Genomic DNA, 17,730 nt, shown 5'->3' with positions numbered 1-17,730 from the left:
ATGATGGAAATGTTCTACAACTGGATTCTGGTGATGGTTGCATAAGTCCTTAAATATAGTAAAAATCATTGAATTTTACACTAAATATGGTAAATTTTGTGGCATAAAAATTATACCTCAGTAAAGTTTTTGTTTTGTTTTGTTTTGTTTTTTAGTTTTTATTTCAATAGTTTTTTGGATACTAGTGGTTTTTTGCTACCTTTATGAATTATATGGTGGTGAATTCTGAAATAAAGCCGTTTTTAAAAAGGGAATCAAATGATATTCATAGAAAGGTTTCAAGAGTGCCAGTTATTAATTTAAAATCATAGGCATAAAATATGCATTGTAAAGAATATTAACCATTTAAAAAAAAAGAAATCAGCTATAGTGTATTTTAATAAGCACACCAAAGTGTCTTGGGTTCAGAATTGCTACTCTTTTAAAGACAGAAGAATCCTCAGTGAATTTAAACTTCAGTAGAAGGGAAAACTAATGGAACGAAATTCCCTATACTAATCATGAAACATTAGAATGAATGTGTAAGGGAGGCCACAGAACCATCTTCTATTGGCTGTTAAATTCAGTACACAGCCATATAATATATATCAAAACATTTTACATATTTAAACAGGCTATTTTGCAATCTCACTATTTCCTTGTAACTATACCTAGAGCTATTTGATACCATCACTGAAAATGTGCATTCTAATTTTGTAATTTTTAGGTCATGATGAGGAAAAATAAAAACCATTTTGGCTTAAAGAACAAATGATTCTAATAAATGAATCAAATCATCAGAAATCTGAGATCAGTTTTGCAGGTTCATTCTAACCTGAAGTGAGCATTTGCAAATGATTGTAAATGATTGTACGTACAGAAGAAAAGTGAATAGGCAATCTGAATAGATGAGTTTATGTACACTCTTGGATGGGTGCTACCATTTACTGAAATTCTCATGGAGTTGCCATTGTGGAGAAAAAACTGTCAATCAAAGATGAAGATCTGAAAGCAAATTGAAAATTGAATTGAAAAGTAATTTTACTTTCAGGTGATTTGCAAATGTAGATGTTAAGTTTGAAATGAATGCTGTTAATGACCATAGCTGAGAGAGTTATACACCTGCTGATCACTAGAATATTATTATAAATGAGTTTGATTTTCCCGTCAACTACCCCATTTTTTCTCAACATAGTCTCATTACTTTTTCTATCACCTTGCTGACCCTTAGCTGTGAATGCTCACTTGTGTATATAACAATGTATTAACTCATATATGGTGTTTTTAAAAAATGAATCCTTAAGTACTAGAGGAGTAATGCTAGTGTTGCTTGTCTTTTTCTTCTTTGTTAGGTCACAGGAGGTTTTTGATGGTGAAAATCAAGCCTGTATTACAAGTGAAGAGCTGTTTTACAAGCAGTCTCCTTGCAGCAACTAAATTGCCCCCAAAAAAGCACATAAGTGTAATGAAGCTTTTAAGTAGTCACACATAGGCATTTATATTCTCTCTCATGAATGACTAATTTTAATTTTTTTAAAGTAGCAATTCAGCTTGCTTTTAGAACCATTTAAGCTTAGCACATGATTTTGTTTTCCCCCCAAAACTAACTATTCTTGATTATGAGATAGGGAAGGTTTGCATATTTATTTTTGCAAAGACAGTAGCATAAGCCCTCATCACCATATGGATGGCTTAGTCCTAATATCTCTGTCTTAAGCTGGGCACATGATCATTTAGAAATTCTTTCAGACATCAGAGCCATAATGATTAGACTTAACTGAGAACTATTTTGTGCAAACCAAAATCTGACTTCTGTGAAGATGAACCTCATGCTGTGAGCCTCGTGTTTGGTTCCTATTGAGTTTTACAGTCTAGAGGACCCACCTCTTAATAAATGTGTTGGATTACATTAAAAGATACCCTATAGCAGAGGAATGCGTCTTTCTTTTGGCTTTTCACACAGTCTTCTATCTGGCATGCTCTTCCCCTAGATGTGTGCATGGTTCCTACCTCTACTTCACTCAACTCAGCTTAAATGGTGTCTTATATGAGAGGCCTTCCCTAACTACCCTTTCTAAAATAATACTTTCCATCCCTATCTATCACTTTGTCATGCTTTATTTTTATTCCATAGTCCTTATTGGGAATTGATATACTATATGTGGACTGGTTTATTTATTACTATCTTCTCCACTAGAACAAGCTGGAGACCTTGTTTTTTTCACTGTGAAATCCCCAATATCTACTTCCAGCCTTGAGAGTAAGTAGGTGCTCAATAAAAAGATGAGCCAATATGTAACTATGGTAGGGCTTCAAAAAAGGCAACTTAGCAAATATTTCCTAATTAATTATAAACCCCTTAACCTAGCTCTGTGAGAGTACTGTGATAAGCAGGATGTGATCTCAGTGCCCTGGGGTGCTTACAGGCTAGTAGAAGAGTTTATATATAACAGCCTAACACCCACACTTTTTTTTTTTTAACCAAGACTCACTGGAGCAGAATAAAAGATGTCATAGCCTACAACCCCACCCATTCCCACTTTCCAGTATGGAGGTTGGGACATTGATAGAGAGAGGATTACTGAGGCATGTATGAGCCACTTATGTTTTAGTTAATAGAAAATTAAAGGCCAGAATTCCACAGGGTTCAATAAACAATCCGCAGCCACCCAAGTTGATGATGGTTACTTGAGTACAAGCACTGCAATACTGTGACAGTCAATCTGATCAACGAGACAGCTACTAAATGACTAACTTAACAGATGGGTGGCATCTACAGCATGGAGACTGGAAAAAGGGAGAATTCACATCCAGGGTGGGATGGAGTAGGATGACGAGAAATTTCATCACACTACTCAGAGCAGCATGCAATTTAAAACTTATGAATTATTTATTTCTGGTATTTTTCACTTAATATTTTTGGATCCTGGGTAACTGAAACCACTGAAACATGAAACCACAGATGAGGGGGTCTACTGTAATAACATATCACTGAAAACTAAGAATAGCACTACTTGAAAACTACAATGAACTCAATATTGATGATGAATTTTTAGTAAATGGTTTTCCTCCCAAATTTCCAGAAATTCCATCCCTACCCTACTCCCACCCCACCATCGTGTTTTATAATGTGCACACTAGGAACTTTGCAAATTGCCCAGCCTTTCGGGGCACTCAGACTTTTTTGTGAAAGTTAACATGAGGAACTTATTTAAACTCTAGAGTGAGCTTTGGAACACCAAATTCTAGTAACCCTTTTAAACTCAATTACAACATTACTACCCAAGTGTTAAAACTGGAATACATGGGACTACATGTTATTTAACCATGAAAACAAAGGAAAAGATGTGCATATTTGCATCAGTTTATGGCTCATAAAGTGGACTATAGTCATGGACCTAAACCACAAAGGGGGATGAAAAAAATTCAGTAATAGAGGTTAAAAAACATGCTGTAGCAAGTCAATAAAAAAATGTGATTAAAATCTGGAGATCGAAGAAGTTTTCAGGGAAGAGGTGGCATTTTAACTCAAATTTGATAGATGAATATAATTTCAGTTGGCATAATAAAGAGAGAAGGGGCTTTCCAAGGGAAATGCATAAGCAAAGGCATGAAAATAAAAAAGAATGTATTTAAGTACATCCTTTTAGGTAACAGTAAGCATACTGGTATTGTCATTGTGGCAGTCCACCCCAGTGTCCCATATCATATCCTCTGGACCCACCTCTGCTATCAGCTGCACTGGACAGTTTGTGCAAGTTTGTGCAAGTGTACCCTAGGGCCTCCTTTGATGCTGTGGAGGCCCACTTCACCCATGGACTAGCACAACTTGGAAATACTGGGAGTTAAGGCCCCTAAAGGCAACCCATAACCCTTGGGGATTGGGAATCAGTGAATATGTGCTCCCACCTCCCACCCTTCAGGCGGTCCATTCTGTAGGCTGTTCTGTACATGTCTTCAGAAGTCCCGGTGGAATGGAGCCCCTGTGACCTGTAGTGATGTCACTGATAGTGCATTTTTAAATTGACTTTTCCTCCTTTTTGTCCTATTCTCCCTGCTCCCTGACTCCTGCTTCATGAGATCACGTCTGAAATAGACTACTTGCACCATATTTTAAATTCTACTTTTGGAGATTTGCTTCCTAAAGATGCTGCACAACACAACCAGGTATATGAAATAGCTCTAAGGATTGCATTGGCCAACAAACTTACAAAAATTGGAGACCTTAGTCAGTATTGAATTTTATAAATATTCTCAAGGATACAAGTCATGAAGTACACATGAAGCAGAAGGAGATCCAGTCTTTTCTAAATGCACTTGGCCCAGATTTAATGAGTAAGTTCTCCAAGCAATACCTGAGGGAGAGCTACCAGCCCAAAGAGAGCTTATTTTGGCTACTTCATATATTTGTAGCTTATGTGGCATTTTTCAGGGGAGCCATGCCCGCATAAGCCCATGGATTCCAGGTTTGTTGACTACAAGCAGTCCTAGATGTATCAGGTATATCCTGCAAAAAACATTCCATTAAGAACTTTTCCCGTAATACCATTAGTGCATTTGCCAGGGAGTCACTCATGTTTACAGGGAGTTTTGGCTGGTCTTATAACTTTCTTTTCTGGAATGCCCTTTAGTAAAGTAAAGTAAATGGTTGCAGGCCTGCTGCTCTCTCTTTCCTTCCCAGAAGAAGCATGCAACCTTTTAAAAACACTGAGCCAGGTAACTACCAACCTTGGAATTGTCACATAGACTTGTAAATAATTTACCATTATTGCTCTTGCCTCATCATTTTAGGCTTTAGTAGGTCTCCTGGCTCTGCTACTTACTATCTATGAGACCTTGAACAAGTTGCTTAATGTCTCTGAGCCTCTCACTACATTGATAAAATGTAAATATTGATTCCTATTTCAAAGACTTGTTGGGAGGAATAAATGACATAACACTGGTAAAATGGTATGCAGATTCTGGCACGTGGTAAGGATTTAGATGTTGCTCTTCCATGTCCCGTCCTCTTCTAACTATTTATAATTATATTCTTGATTTTTCCCCTGCTGAGGTCGTCTTGATATCTCATATTAAAACTCCCAGCAACCAATCGTGGCTTTCTTCTGCATTTCCTCTCTTCCTCTTGTACCAATTCTGATGTTCTCTCCTGGAGTCTCGGGTGATAACCTCCTGGTTTCAGTCCTGCACATTTTTCTTCATGGGGTTTGACAGGAGCAGAGGGTGCATAGAGGAATGTGGTGGAAGGGAATACTGGGGTAGTGGATACGGGTCAGAATTTGGAGGTCTCTGAATAACAAACAAGATAAGAAACTTAAACTTTATTCCATAGACTATAAGATGCCAAAAAAGAAATTGAAGCTTAGGGGTGACATTCGGTCTCATGGCTGGTCCACATGAAGAATGGACTGAGAGATAAAACACTGGGGGCTGGGTGGGATGGCCCACACCTGTAATCCCAGCACTTTGGGAGGCCAAGGCGGATGGATCACCTGAGGTCAGGAGTTCGAGACCAGCCTGGCCAACGTGGTGAAACCTGTCTCTACTAAAAATACAAAAAATTAGCCAGGTGTGGTGGTGTGCGCATGTAGTCCCAGCTACTTAGGAGGCTGAGACATGAGAATCACTTGAACCTGGGAGGCAGAGGTTGCAGTGAGCCGAGATCGCATCACTGCACTCCAGCCTGGGTGACAGAGTGAGACTCCATCTCAAAAAAAAAAAAAAAAAAAAAAAAATTGGGGCAATTGGGAAACCAGTAGAAGAGGCCATTTCAACCCACAAATGACCTTAACTTTGTAACTGCAAGAAACCAAAGGAAAGAATAGATACGAAACCACTAAGAAAGTGACTTTGGGCTGGTCGCGGTGGCTCACGCCTGTAATCCCAACACTTTGGGAGGCCAAGGCGGGCAGATCACGAGGTCAGGAAATCGAGACCATCCTGGCCAACATGGTGAAACCTCATCTCTACTAAAAATACAAAAATTAGCTGGGTATGGTGGTGTGGGTATGGACCTTATAAGGGTCCAAATTCTGACCCTTATCCTGTAGTCCCAACTACTCAGGAGGCTGAGGAAGGAGAATCGCTTGAACCAGGGAAGTGGAGATTGTAGTGAGCCGAGATCACACCACTGGACTCCAGCTTGGTGACAGAGCAAGACTCTGTCTCAGAGAAAAGAAAGTGACTTTGACAGGATGTGGCAGCTAATTGGATTGGTGAAGTTCAGATGCTCATGATTCTCAGGAGTCCTCGCTAATAACTGAGAGTATTTGAAGTAAGTATGTGAGGCCTATTGTGAGGAATGAGGTTACCCCCAAGAGCCTGGGAATTAGGAAAATAAGATTAGCCTCCAAAATTTTAATTGTAAGATAATAACCATTGGATCAGAGCTTTTTTTTAACCTATCAAAAGGAAAGATTTGTAGACGGAAAGAAGATAATCTCATACATACATACACACAAAAGGTAAACGTGAACTATGTACATTCAAACACAGTGTAGGGTAGGCATCTTAGCCATTAGATATTAAATATTTTGTTCCCAGGAGCAAAGATCATTCTACTATGGATGTGTTTATAGGGATCACCTGCCCCATAAAGAAAGCAAGCATGTAGTTCAGAAGGTGGATACTGGGATTAAGTAGATCTGAGTTTAAATCTGTACTCCACTGAATATGTGGTTTGGGGAGAGTTACCTAGCCTTATTAACTAAACTTTAGATTCCTCATCTGTAAAATAGATGATAATAATAGTAGATATCTTGTAGGGTTTATGGGAGGATTAAATGAGGTAAAGTATATAGAGTGCTTAACACATTGTTGGCATATAGAGAATGTTCAATAATTGATATTTAATAATAATATTTTTGGAAAATATATGCATCTTACATGAAGTCTAAGTCAGTCATTCTGATTATATGCTAAGTCAACAAATCCTTCTGATACTTGATTTTTTTTTTTACATGAATAAACACATTTCAGTAGTTTACATTCCATTCTTGCTAGCTTGGAGATCATCCTTCTGGAAGGCCTGACACAGGATCATGGGTAGAGGTATAAATTTGTAACCTATTGGAAAACTGGATCTAGAACGAAGCAGGAAGGAGGTTCTCAAGGAGTGTGCGAGAGGGAAAAGTGAAAGTGGTTTTCAGCAGAGAAACAAGTATTATCTTCAGAGTATAATATGGTTCTGTGGTTCTCACCATACTGTAAACTCTGTAAGGACAAAAACCAGGGAATTCTTGGTACTGCTGTATCCATAGCACCTAGCACAATGTCTGTACTAGTCTCTTGGTAAACAGCAAACAAATGAAAATGCTTCAGCCTGGAATAGTAGTCGGCATAGTGTTGCATGGCAGAAATGGCAGTGGATTTTAAGTTCAAAGACAGAATGCTAACACTTGCCTCTGCTGCTTACTAACTGTATATCCATGGGGTAGTAATTTCTAGAGGCTTATTTTCTCATCTGTAAAATGGAAAATTAATAAAAGTGTTAGAAACAACTATTTAAGAATAGTTACTTTTTCTGCTACACTGCGCTATGATTTTCACATCTTAGCCACTTCCATATCTCCAGTGTCTTATATTGTACTACTAAGGCATCGACTGTTAGCTGAATGAATTAATTAATCAGGAGGAAAATTTAAGTAGGAGACCTTGAAGTCAAGTAATCCCTAGCAATGATGTGCTACAAAGTAGGACTATTCATGTAAGGTGCTAAAGTGGAATCAAGGTATTGGTTGTCATAGTGGAGGAGGTTTAAGTTTAGATGAAATCTTACTGTCTGTGTGAATATTTAGAGTCACCCAGAATAATGGACTGTGATCCGAGTTCCAGAGTGACCCAGGAATATTAATGAATATTATAAAGATCAGTAGATGAGTAGATTAATATTGAGTAGGCTTAAGGGGAATTTTTTTTTGATGTTTTAAAGTTTAAAAAACATTAGCATCAACATGGCATAAAGATCAAAGAAATTCAAGTGCATATAGACTATTCACCAGTCATATGACAGATCGTACAGTAAGTCTTATTACATTTTTTTATTATGCTTTAAGATCTGGGATACATGTACAGAACATGCAGGTTTGTTACGTAGGTATACACATGCCATGGTGGTTTGCTGCACCCAACAACCCATCATCTACATTCAGTATTTCTCCTAATGCTATCACTCCTCTAGCCCTCCAGACCCTGATAGGCCCCGGTGTGTGATGTTCCCCCCGTGTCCACGTGTATTGTTCAGCTCCCACTTATGAGTGAGAATAAGCAGTGGTTTTTTTTTTCCTGTGTTAGTTTGCTGAGAATGATGATTTGCAGCTTCATCCATGTCCCTGCAAAGGACATGGACTCATCCTTTTTTACAGCTGCATAGTATTCCATGGTGTACATGTGCCACATTTTCTTTATCCAGTCTATCATTGATGGATATTTGGGTTGATTCCAAGTCTTTGCTATTGTGAATAGTGCTGCAATAAACGTACATGTGCATGTGTCTTTATACTAGAATGATGTATAGTTCTTTGGGTATGTGCCCAGTAATGGGATTGCTGAGTCAAATGGTATTTCTGGTTCCAGATTCTTGAGAAATCACCACACTGTCTTCCACAATGGTTGAACTAATTTACACTCCCACCAGCAGTGTAAAAGTGTTCCTATTTCTCCACATCCTCTCCAGCATCTGTTGTTTCCCGAGTTTTTAATGACCACCATTCTGGCTGGCGTGAGATGGTATGGCATTGTGGTTTTGATCTGCATTTCTCTAATGACCAGTGATGATGAGCTTTTTATATATGTTTGTTGGCTGCATAAATGTCTTCTTTTGAGAAGTGTCCATTCATATCCTTTGCCCACTTTTTGATGGGGTTGTTTTTTTCTTGTAAATTTGTTTAAGTTCCTTGTAGATTCTGGATATTAGCCCTTTGTCAGATGGATAGATTGCAAAATTTTTCTCCCATTCTGTAGGTTTCCTGTTCACTGATGATAGTTTCTTTTACTGTGCAGAAGCTCTTTAGTTTAATTAGATCCCGTTTGTCAATTTTGGCTTTTGCTGCCATTGCTTTTGGTGTTTTAATCATGAAGTGTTTGCCCATGACTATGTCCTGAATGGTATTGCCTAGGTTTTCTTCTAGAGTTTGTATGGTTTTAGGTTTTATATTTACGCCTTGGATTTTGAGTTAATTTTTGTATAAGGTGTAAGGAAGGAGTCCAGTTTCAGTTTTCTGCATATGGCTAGCCAGTTTTTCCAACATGATTTATTAAATAGGGAATCCTTTCCTCATTGCTTGTTTTTGTCAGTGTGTCAAAGATCAGATGGTTGTAGATGTGTGGCGTTATTTCTGAGGCCTCCGGTCTGTTCCATTGGTCTATGTATCTGTTTTGGTACCAGTACCATGCTGTTTTGGTTACTGTAGCCTTGTAGTATAATTTGAAGTCAGGTAGCATGATGCCTCCAGCTTTATTCTTTTTGCTTAGGATTGTCATGGCTATATGGGCTCTTTTTGGTTCCATATGAAATTTAAAGTAGTTTCTTCTAATTCTGTGAAGAAAGTCAATGGTACCTTGATGGGAATAGCATTGAACCTATAAATTACTTTGGGCAATATGACCATTTTCCCGATATTGATTCTGCCTATCTATGAGCATGAAATGTTTTTCCATTTGTTTGTGTCCTCTCTTGTTTGCTTGAGCAGTGATTTGTAGTTCTCCTTGAAGAGGTCCTTCACATCCCTTGTAAGCTGGATTCCTAGGTATTTTATTATCTTTGTAGAAATTGTGAATGGGAGTCCACTCATGATTTGGCTCTCTGTTTCTCTATTATTGGTGTATAGAAGTGCTTATGAATTTTGCACATTGATTTTGTATCCTGAGAACTTTGCTAAAGTTGCTTATCAGCTTAAGGAGATTTTGGGCTGAGATTATGGGTTTTCTAAATATACAATCATGTCATCTGCAAACAGAGACAATTCGACTTCCTCTCTCCCTATTTGAATACTCTTATTTCTTTCTCTTACCTGATTGCCCTGGCCAGAAATTCCAATACTCTGTTGAATAGGAAGGGTGAGAGAGGGCATCCTTGGCTTGTGCCAGTTTTCAAAGGGAATGCTGCCAGTTTTTTCCCATTCAGTATGGTACTGGCTGTGAGTTTGTCATAAATAGCTCTTATTTTGAGATATGTTCCATCAATACCTAGTTTATTGAGAGTTTTTAGCATGAAAGGGTGTTGAATTTTATCAAAGGCCTTTTCTGCATCTATTGAGATAATCATGTGGTTTTTGTCATTGGTTCTGTTTATGTGATGGATTATGTTTATTGATTTGCATATGTTGAACCAGCCTTGCATCCCAGGGATGAAGCCAACTTGACCGTGGTGGAGAAGCTTTTTATGTGCTGCTGGATTTGGTTTGCCAGTATTTTATTGAGGATTTTCACATCAATGTTCATCAGGGATATTAGCCTGAAATTTTCTCTTTTTGTTGTGTCTCTGCCAGGTTTTGGTCTCAAGATGATGCTGGCCTCATAAAATGAGTTAGAGAGGAGTCCCTCCTCTTCTGTTGTTTGGAATAGTTTCAGAAGGAATGATACCAGCTCCTCTTTGTACCTCTGGTAGAATTTGGCTGTGAATTCACCTGGTTCTGGGCTTTTTTTGGTTGGTAGGGAATTAACTACTGCCTCAATTTCATAACTTGCTATTGGTCTATTCAAGGATTCGACTTCTTCCTGGTTTAGTCTTGGGAGGGTGTACGTGTCCAGGAATTTATCCATTTCTTCTAGATTTTCTAGTTTATTTGCACAGAGGCATTTATATTATTCTCTGATGTTAGTTTGCATCTCTGTGGGATTAGTGATGATATCCCCTTTATCATTTCCTATTGTGCCTATTTGATTCTTCTCTCTTTTCTTCTTTATTAGTCTGGCTAGTGGTCTATTTTGTTGATCTTTTAAAAATAACCAGCTCCTGGATTCATTGATTTTTTTAAGAGTTTTTCTTGTCTCTGTCTCCTTCAGTTCTGCTCTGATCTTAGTTATTTCTTGTCTTCTGCTAGCTTTTGAATTTGGTTGCTCTTGCTTCTCTAGCTCTTTTAATTGTGATGTTAGAATGTCGATTTTAGATCTTTCCCACTTTCTCCTATGGGCATTTAGTGCTATAAATTTCCCTCTAAACTCTGCTTTAGCAGTGTCCCAGAGATTCTGCTACATTGTGTCTTTGTTCTCATTGGTTTGAAAGAACTTGTTTATTTCTTCCTTAATTTCATTATTTACAGTAGTCATTCAGGAGCAGGTTGTTCAGTTCCCATGTAGTTGTGAGTTTCTTAATCCCTAGTTCTAATTTGATTGCACTGTGGTCTGAGAGACTGTTACGATTTCTGTTCTTTTGCATTTGCTGAGAAGTGTTTTACTTCCAATTATGTCGTCAATTTTGGAATAAGTGCAATGTGGTGCTGAGAAGAATGTATATTCTGTTGATTTGGGGTGGAGGGTTCTATAGATGTCTATTAGGTCTGCTTGGTCCAAAGCTGAGTTCAAGTCCTGAATATCTTTGTTAATTTTTTGTCTCATTGATGTGTCTAATATTGACAGTGGGGTGTTAAAGTCTCCCTCTATTATTGTGTGGGACTTGAAGTCTCTTTGTAGGTCTCTAAGAACTTGCTTTATGAATCTGGGTGCTCCTGTGTTGGGTGAATATGTATTTGAGATAGTTAGCTCTTCTTGTAGTGTTGATCCCTTTACCATTATATAATACCCTTCTTTGTCTTTTTTTATCTTTGTTGGTTTAAAGTCTGTTTTATCAGAGACTAGGATTGCATCCCCTGCTGTTTTTGAATTCCATTTGCTTGGTAAATATTCCTCCATCCCTTTATTTTGAGCCTATGTGTGTCTTTGCAGGCAAGATGGTTCTCCTGAATACAGCACACCAATGGATCTTGACTCTTTATCCAATTTTCTAGTGTGTGTCTTCTAATTGGGGCATTTAGCCTGTTTACATTTAAGGTTAATATTGTTATGTGTGAATTTGATCTTGTGATTATGATGCTAGCTGGTTATTTTGCGCATTAGTTGATACAGTTTCTTCGTACTGTTGATGGTCTTTACAATTTGGTATGTTTTTGCAGTGGCTGGTACCAGTTTTTCCTTTCCGTATTTAGTGCTTCCTTGAGGAGCTCTTGAAAGGCAGGCCTGGTGGTGACAAAATCTCTAAGCATTTTCTTGTCTGTAAAGGATTTTATTTCTCCTTCACTTATGAAGCTTAGTTTGACTGGGTATGAAATTCTGGGTTGAAAATTCTTTTCTTTAAGAATATTGAATATTGGCCCCCACTCTCTTCTGGATTGTAGAGTTTTTGCAGAGAGATTCACTGTTAGTCTGATGGGTTTCCCTTTGTGAGTAAGCCAACTTTTCTCTCTGGCTGCCCTTAACATTTTTTCCTTCATTTCAACCTTGGACAGTCTGAGGATTATGTGTCTTAGGGTTGCTCTTCTCGAGGTGGTCTCTATATTCCCTGAATATGAATGTTGGCCTGTCTTGCTAGGTTGGGGAAGTTCTCCTGGATAATATCCCGAAGAATGTTTTCCTACTTGTTCCATTCTCCCCATCACTTTCAGGTATACCAATCAAATGTAGGTTTGGTCATTTCACATAGTTCTATCTTTCTTGGAGGCTTTGTTCATTCTCTTTCATTCTTTTTTCTCTGATCTTGTCTTCATGCTTTATTTCATTAAGTTGATCTTCAATTTCTTATATCCTTTCTTCTGCTTGATTGATTTGGCTATTGATACTTGTGTATGCTTCACAACATTCTCGTGCTGTGTTTTTCAGCTCCATCAAGTCATTTACATTCTTTTCTAAACTCATTATTCTAGTTAGCAATTCCTCTAACTATTTTCAAGGTTCTCAGCTACCTTGCATTGGGTTAGAACATGCTCCTTGAGCTTGGAGTAGTTTGTTATTACCCACCTTCTAAAGCGTACTTCTGTCAAGTCCTCAAACTCATTCTCTGTCCAGTTTTGTTTCCTTGCTGGCAAGGAGTTGTGATTCTTTGGAGGAGAAAAAGCGTTCTGGTTTTTGGAATTTTCAGTCTTTTTGTGCTGGTTTTTCTTCATCTTCGTGGATTTATCTACCTTTGGTCTTCGATGTTGGTGACCTTTGGATGGGGTTTTTGTGTGGATGTCCTTTTTGTTAATGTTGATGCTATTCCTTTCTGTTTGTTAGTTTTTTTCCTAACAATCAGGCCCCTCTGCTGCAGGTCTGCTGGAGTTTTCTGAAGGTCCACGCTAGATCCTCTTTCCTTGGGTATCACCAGCGGAGGCTGCAGAACAGCAAAGATTGTTGCCTGTTCCTTCCTCTGGAAGCTTCATCCCAGAGGGGCACCCACCAGATGCCAGGCAGAGCTCTCCTGTATAAGGTGTCTATCGACCCCTGCCGGGAGGTGTCTCCCAGTCAGGAGGCACAGGGGTCAGGGACCCACTTGAGGAGGCATTCTGTCCCTTAGCAGAACTCGAGAACTGTGCTGAGGGATCTGCTGCTCTCTTCAGAGCCGGCAGGCAGGAACGTTTAAGTTTGCTGAAGCTATACCCACAGCCACCACTTTCCCCAGGTGCTCTGTCCCAAGGAGATGGGAGTTTTATCTATAAGTGCCTGACTGGAGCTGCTGCCTTTCTTTCGGGGATGCCCTGCCCAGAGAAGAGGAATCTAGAGAGGCAGTCTGGCTACAGCGGCTTTGCAGAGCTGCATTGCGCTCTGCCCAGTTCGAACTTCCTGGGGGCTTTGTTTATACTTTGAGGGGAAGACTGCCTACTTGAGCCTTAGTTATGGCAGACGCCCCTTCCCCCCGCAAACTCTAGTGTCCTAGGTTGACTTTAGACTGCTGTGTTCTCAGTGAGAATTTCAAATCAGTGGATCTTAGCTTGCTGGCCTCCATGGGGGTGGGATCTGCTGAACTAGACCACTTGGTTTGCTGGCTTCAGCCCCCTTTCCGGGGGAGTGAAGGGTTCTGTCTCGCTGGCTTTCCAGGTGCCACTGGGATATGAAAAAAGACTCTTGCACTTAGCTTGATGTCTGCCCAAACGGCTGCCCTGTTTTTGGCCTGAAACCCAGGGCCCTCGTGATGTAGGCACCTGAGGGAATCTCCTGGTGTGCGGGTTGCAAAGACCGTGGGAAAAGCATAGTATCTGGGCCAGGATGCACTATTCCTCATGGCACAGTCCCTCACAGCTTCCTTTGGCTAGGGGAAGGAGTTCCCTGACCCCTTGCGTTTCCCGGGTGAGGCAATGCCCCACCCTGCTTTGGCTCACCCTCCATAGGCTGCAACCACTGTCTAACCAGTCCCAGAGAAATGAGCCGGGTACCTCAGTTGGAAATGCAGAAATCACCTGCCTTCTGCATTTATCTCACTGGGAGCTGCAGACTGGAGCTGCTCCTATTCAGCCATCTTCTGGCATATATCATTTTATTTTTCTTTCACAGCATAAAAATCTTCAACAAAATACTAGCCCAATTGAAATTTACTCCAAGAATACAAAGTTCATTTCACATTTGAAGATCAATGAGTATAATTAAATATATAAGACAGGATAAAGGTGAAAAACAACAGGATCATTTCAACCAGTATAGAAAAGGCATTTAACAAAATTTCACAGCCTTTCATGATTGAAAAAAAGAATATCTAAAAAAGTAGAATGGAAGAGAACATCCTCAGTGTGATAAAGTAAACTACGTCTAACATCATACTTAATAAGGTCAGAATGAACACTTTCTCCCTATGATTTTCTCCCTGTATTCTCATGATTTCTATTTAAGATATGCTGAAGGCCCTAGCCATTGCAGTAATGCAAGAAAAAGAAATGAAAGGTATAAAGTTGAAAAAGCAGAAGTAAAACAGTCTTTATTCACTCCAGACATGTTTGTTTATGTATAAAATCCTCAGGAATCTACAAAACAACTACTGGAACTCAAGAGTGAATTAAGCAAAGGTTAGAGGAAACAAGTACCATATAGAGAAATCAATTGAATGTCTATATACTAGAACCAAATGACTGGGAAATGAATTTTTTTTTTTTTTTTTTTAAATGGAGTCTCGCTCTGTCACCAGGCTGGAGTGCAGTAGCACAATCTCAGCTCATTGCAACCTCCGCCTCCCGGCTTCAAGCGATTCTCCTGCCTCAGCTTCCTGATTAGCTGGGATTATAGCCGTGTACCACCACACCCAGCTAATTTCTGTATTTTTAGTAGAGATGGGGTTTCACCATGTTGACCAGGATCATCTAAATCTCTCGACCTCGTGATCCACCCCTCAGCCTCCCAAGGTGCTGGGATTACAGGCATGAGCCTCTGCACCCGGCCCCGGGAAATGAAATTTTAAAATTCATTTTCAGCTGTGTCAGAAGACAAAATATGTAGGAATAAATTTAACAAAAGATGTGCAGGGCTTCTAAAATGAAAAATATAAAACATTAAGAAAGAAATTAAGCAAAGCCTAAATAATTGGAGATACATATCATGTGAGTAGACATGATCAGTATCAGTCTCTTGAAATTGATCTACAGATTGAACACAATCCAAGTTAAACTCTCAACACCTTTTTTTAAATAGAAATTGATAAATGGATTCTAAAATCCATATAAAAAAGCAAAAGCCAAACAAATATTAAGCAAAACTAAAGTTGAAGAGTTTTTTTTACCTGGTTTCAAGACTTACTCTAAATCTGCAGTAATCAAGATAGTGTATTATTAGTGTAAGAATAGACAAATGGATCGGTGAAAAAAAAAGAATCAATAGACAGTCCAGAAATACAACCTCACACACATGTATTTATGGTCAACTGATTTTCAACAAAGGACCAGGGCATTTCAGTGAAAAAAGGAGAGTCTTTAATAAATGGTGTTGGGACAGTTGTATAAATATACAGAAAGAAAAGAATTCCAACCCCTATGTCATACAACTCACAGAAACTAATTTGGGATGAACTAAATGTAAAAACAAACTATAAAGATGTAGAAGGAAACATAAGAAAGTATTTGTGCAACTTTAGCCTGGGCAAGGATTCTTCAGAACACAGAAGGCACTAGCATAAATAATGGTAAACTATATTTCATGAAAATTCACCTGCCTTTTGCACAAGAATAGAAGCTCCAGAAGGATAGGAACCTTGTCTTTTTCATCACTGTCTCCCTGAGGTACTCCCAGCAATTTTCCTGGCTCAGTCTTTGTTGAATATCTGAATGAATGAATGAATGTTCCTGTAGTTCCATATGAAGTGATAGTATTCTCAATCATTCCTCCATTTGGAGTTTGACTCTTAACTATTTAGATTAAAAATATGTAGTTTGGCTGGGCGCAGTGGCTCATGCCTGTAATCCCAGCACTTTGGGAGGCCTAGGCCGGCCGATCACCTGAGGTCAGTCGTTCTAGACCAGGTTGGCCAACATAGTGAAACCCTGTCTCTACTAAAAATACAAAAATTAGCTGGGCATAGTGTCAGGCGCCTGTAATCCCAGCTACTCAGGAGGCTCAGGCAGGAGAATCGCTTGAACCTGGGAGTTGGAGGTTACAGTAAGCCCCGATCCCACCATTGCATTCCAGCCTGGGTGACAAGGGCGAGACTCTATCTCAAAAAAAAAAAAAAAAAAAAAATGTCGTTTTATTCATGAAAGCACAGTAACCCTTTAATAAAACTGTGATAGATGAATTTTTGGTTAATGCAGTCCCTCTTTTTGTTACCTTTTCCTTTCTAGAATCCCAGTAGTCTTTCCTTTTATTTCCTAATCAGAACTTACAGAAGAGACCTAATAGCATCTCTGAGGACATGATTTTCCAAACATATTTGATCCTGTACCCCATTAGTAAAATATTTGTACATACCTGCTATATAGGGGCATTTCTTCAGAAAATATATAAATATGTTACTATACTACTGTATAATGAGACATGCACAAAAATCACATTTTAAGAGGATGAGGTGAAAGTTCTAATGTTTTCTTCCTGCACTTCTGTGGATTGTTGCATATCACTCCTCCTCCCCATGTGTTCATCCCACTTTGAAGATACTGCCTTAGGGTAAATGTGATACCATGTTTACATATATGTGTATATATCAGGGTATAATACTGCCATAGTGTTAATACTTCTTCATTTTAAACCGTAGCTCTGACTATGGATTGAAAGACTTTGCATTTTAAATGAATTTATGATATCATTTAGTGCAAGTAGGATGGAATTTTTAGGTCTGGAGCATACTCTGAAATCATCTCACTAATTTTTACTGTATTTATTCTTAACATTGTTTAATGATAGGTTTTTTCACTGAAAGATATGTAGAGTATTTTAGAAAGAAGCAATACCGAGATTAGAAAAGTGGGAAGGAGGGGGAATGAAAGTGCTGTAGAAAAGACAATGCCGATTTTAAAAACAGTTAATTACACTATAAATATTGACAACAGTGCATTTGAATGAAATGTCTTCTTGGGGGATTACTAAATATAGAAAATTAGCAGTGTAATGTGTCTAAACAAAGTTTTTCCCTAATAATGGGGGAAAATCATTCTCAAATAAAAAGACAGTGTTTAAAGAAGCATCAATTCTATAATATAGCAGCCTGAGGCAGGTTTGGAGATTTTAAGCCTGCTGTGTTACCTCTGAGACCTAAAGGAAACAGAACATAAAAATGAGCCTCTATCAATTTGAAGCAAACCTAATCTTTGTGATCATGGCTGTGGTCTAAATCTATTAAAGATGTTCAAATTCAATGTCCTTGGTATC

At 38.7% G+C, this 17,730-nt stretch overlaps 1 protein-coding gene across 5 annotated transcripts in view; it reads left to right on the top strand.

The window, feature by feature from the left end:
- CFAP20DC (CFAP20 domain containing) overlaps positions 1–17,730 on the top strand; it is a 304,088-nt gene that overhangs the window by 109,974 nt on the left and 176,384 nt on the right. The gene's annotated exons all lie outside the window — the stretch shown is intronic.

The sequence above is a fragment of the Macaca fascicularis genome, chromosome 2 (assembly GCF_037993035.2).
Source record: "Macaca fascicularis isolate 582-1 chromosome 2, T2T-MFA8v1.1".
NCBI classification, from domain to species: domain Eukaryota; kingdom Metazoa; phylum Chordata; class Mammalia; order Primates; family Cercopithecidae; genus Macaca; species Macaca fascicularis.
Note: the sequence above shows the minus strand (reverse complement) of the source record. Positions and strands in the feature narration are given on the sequence as shown.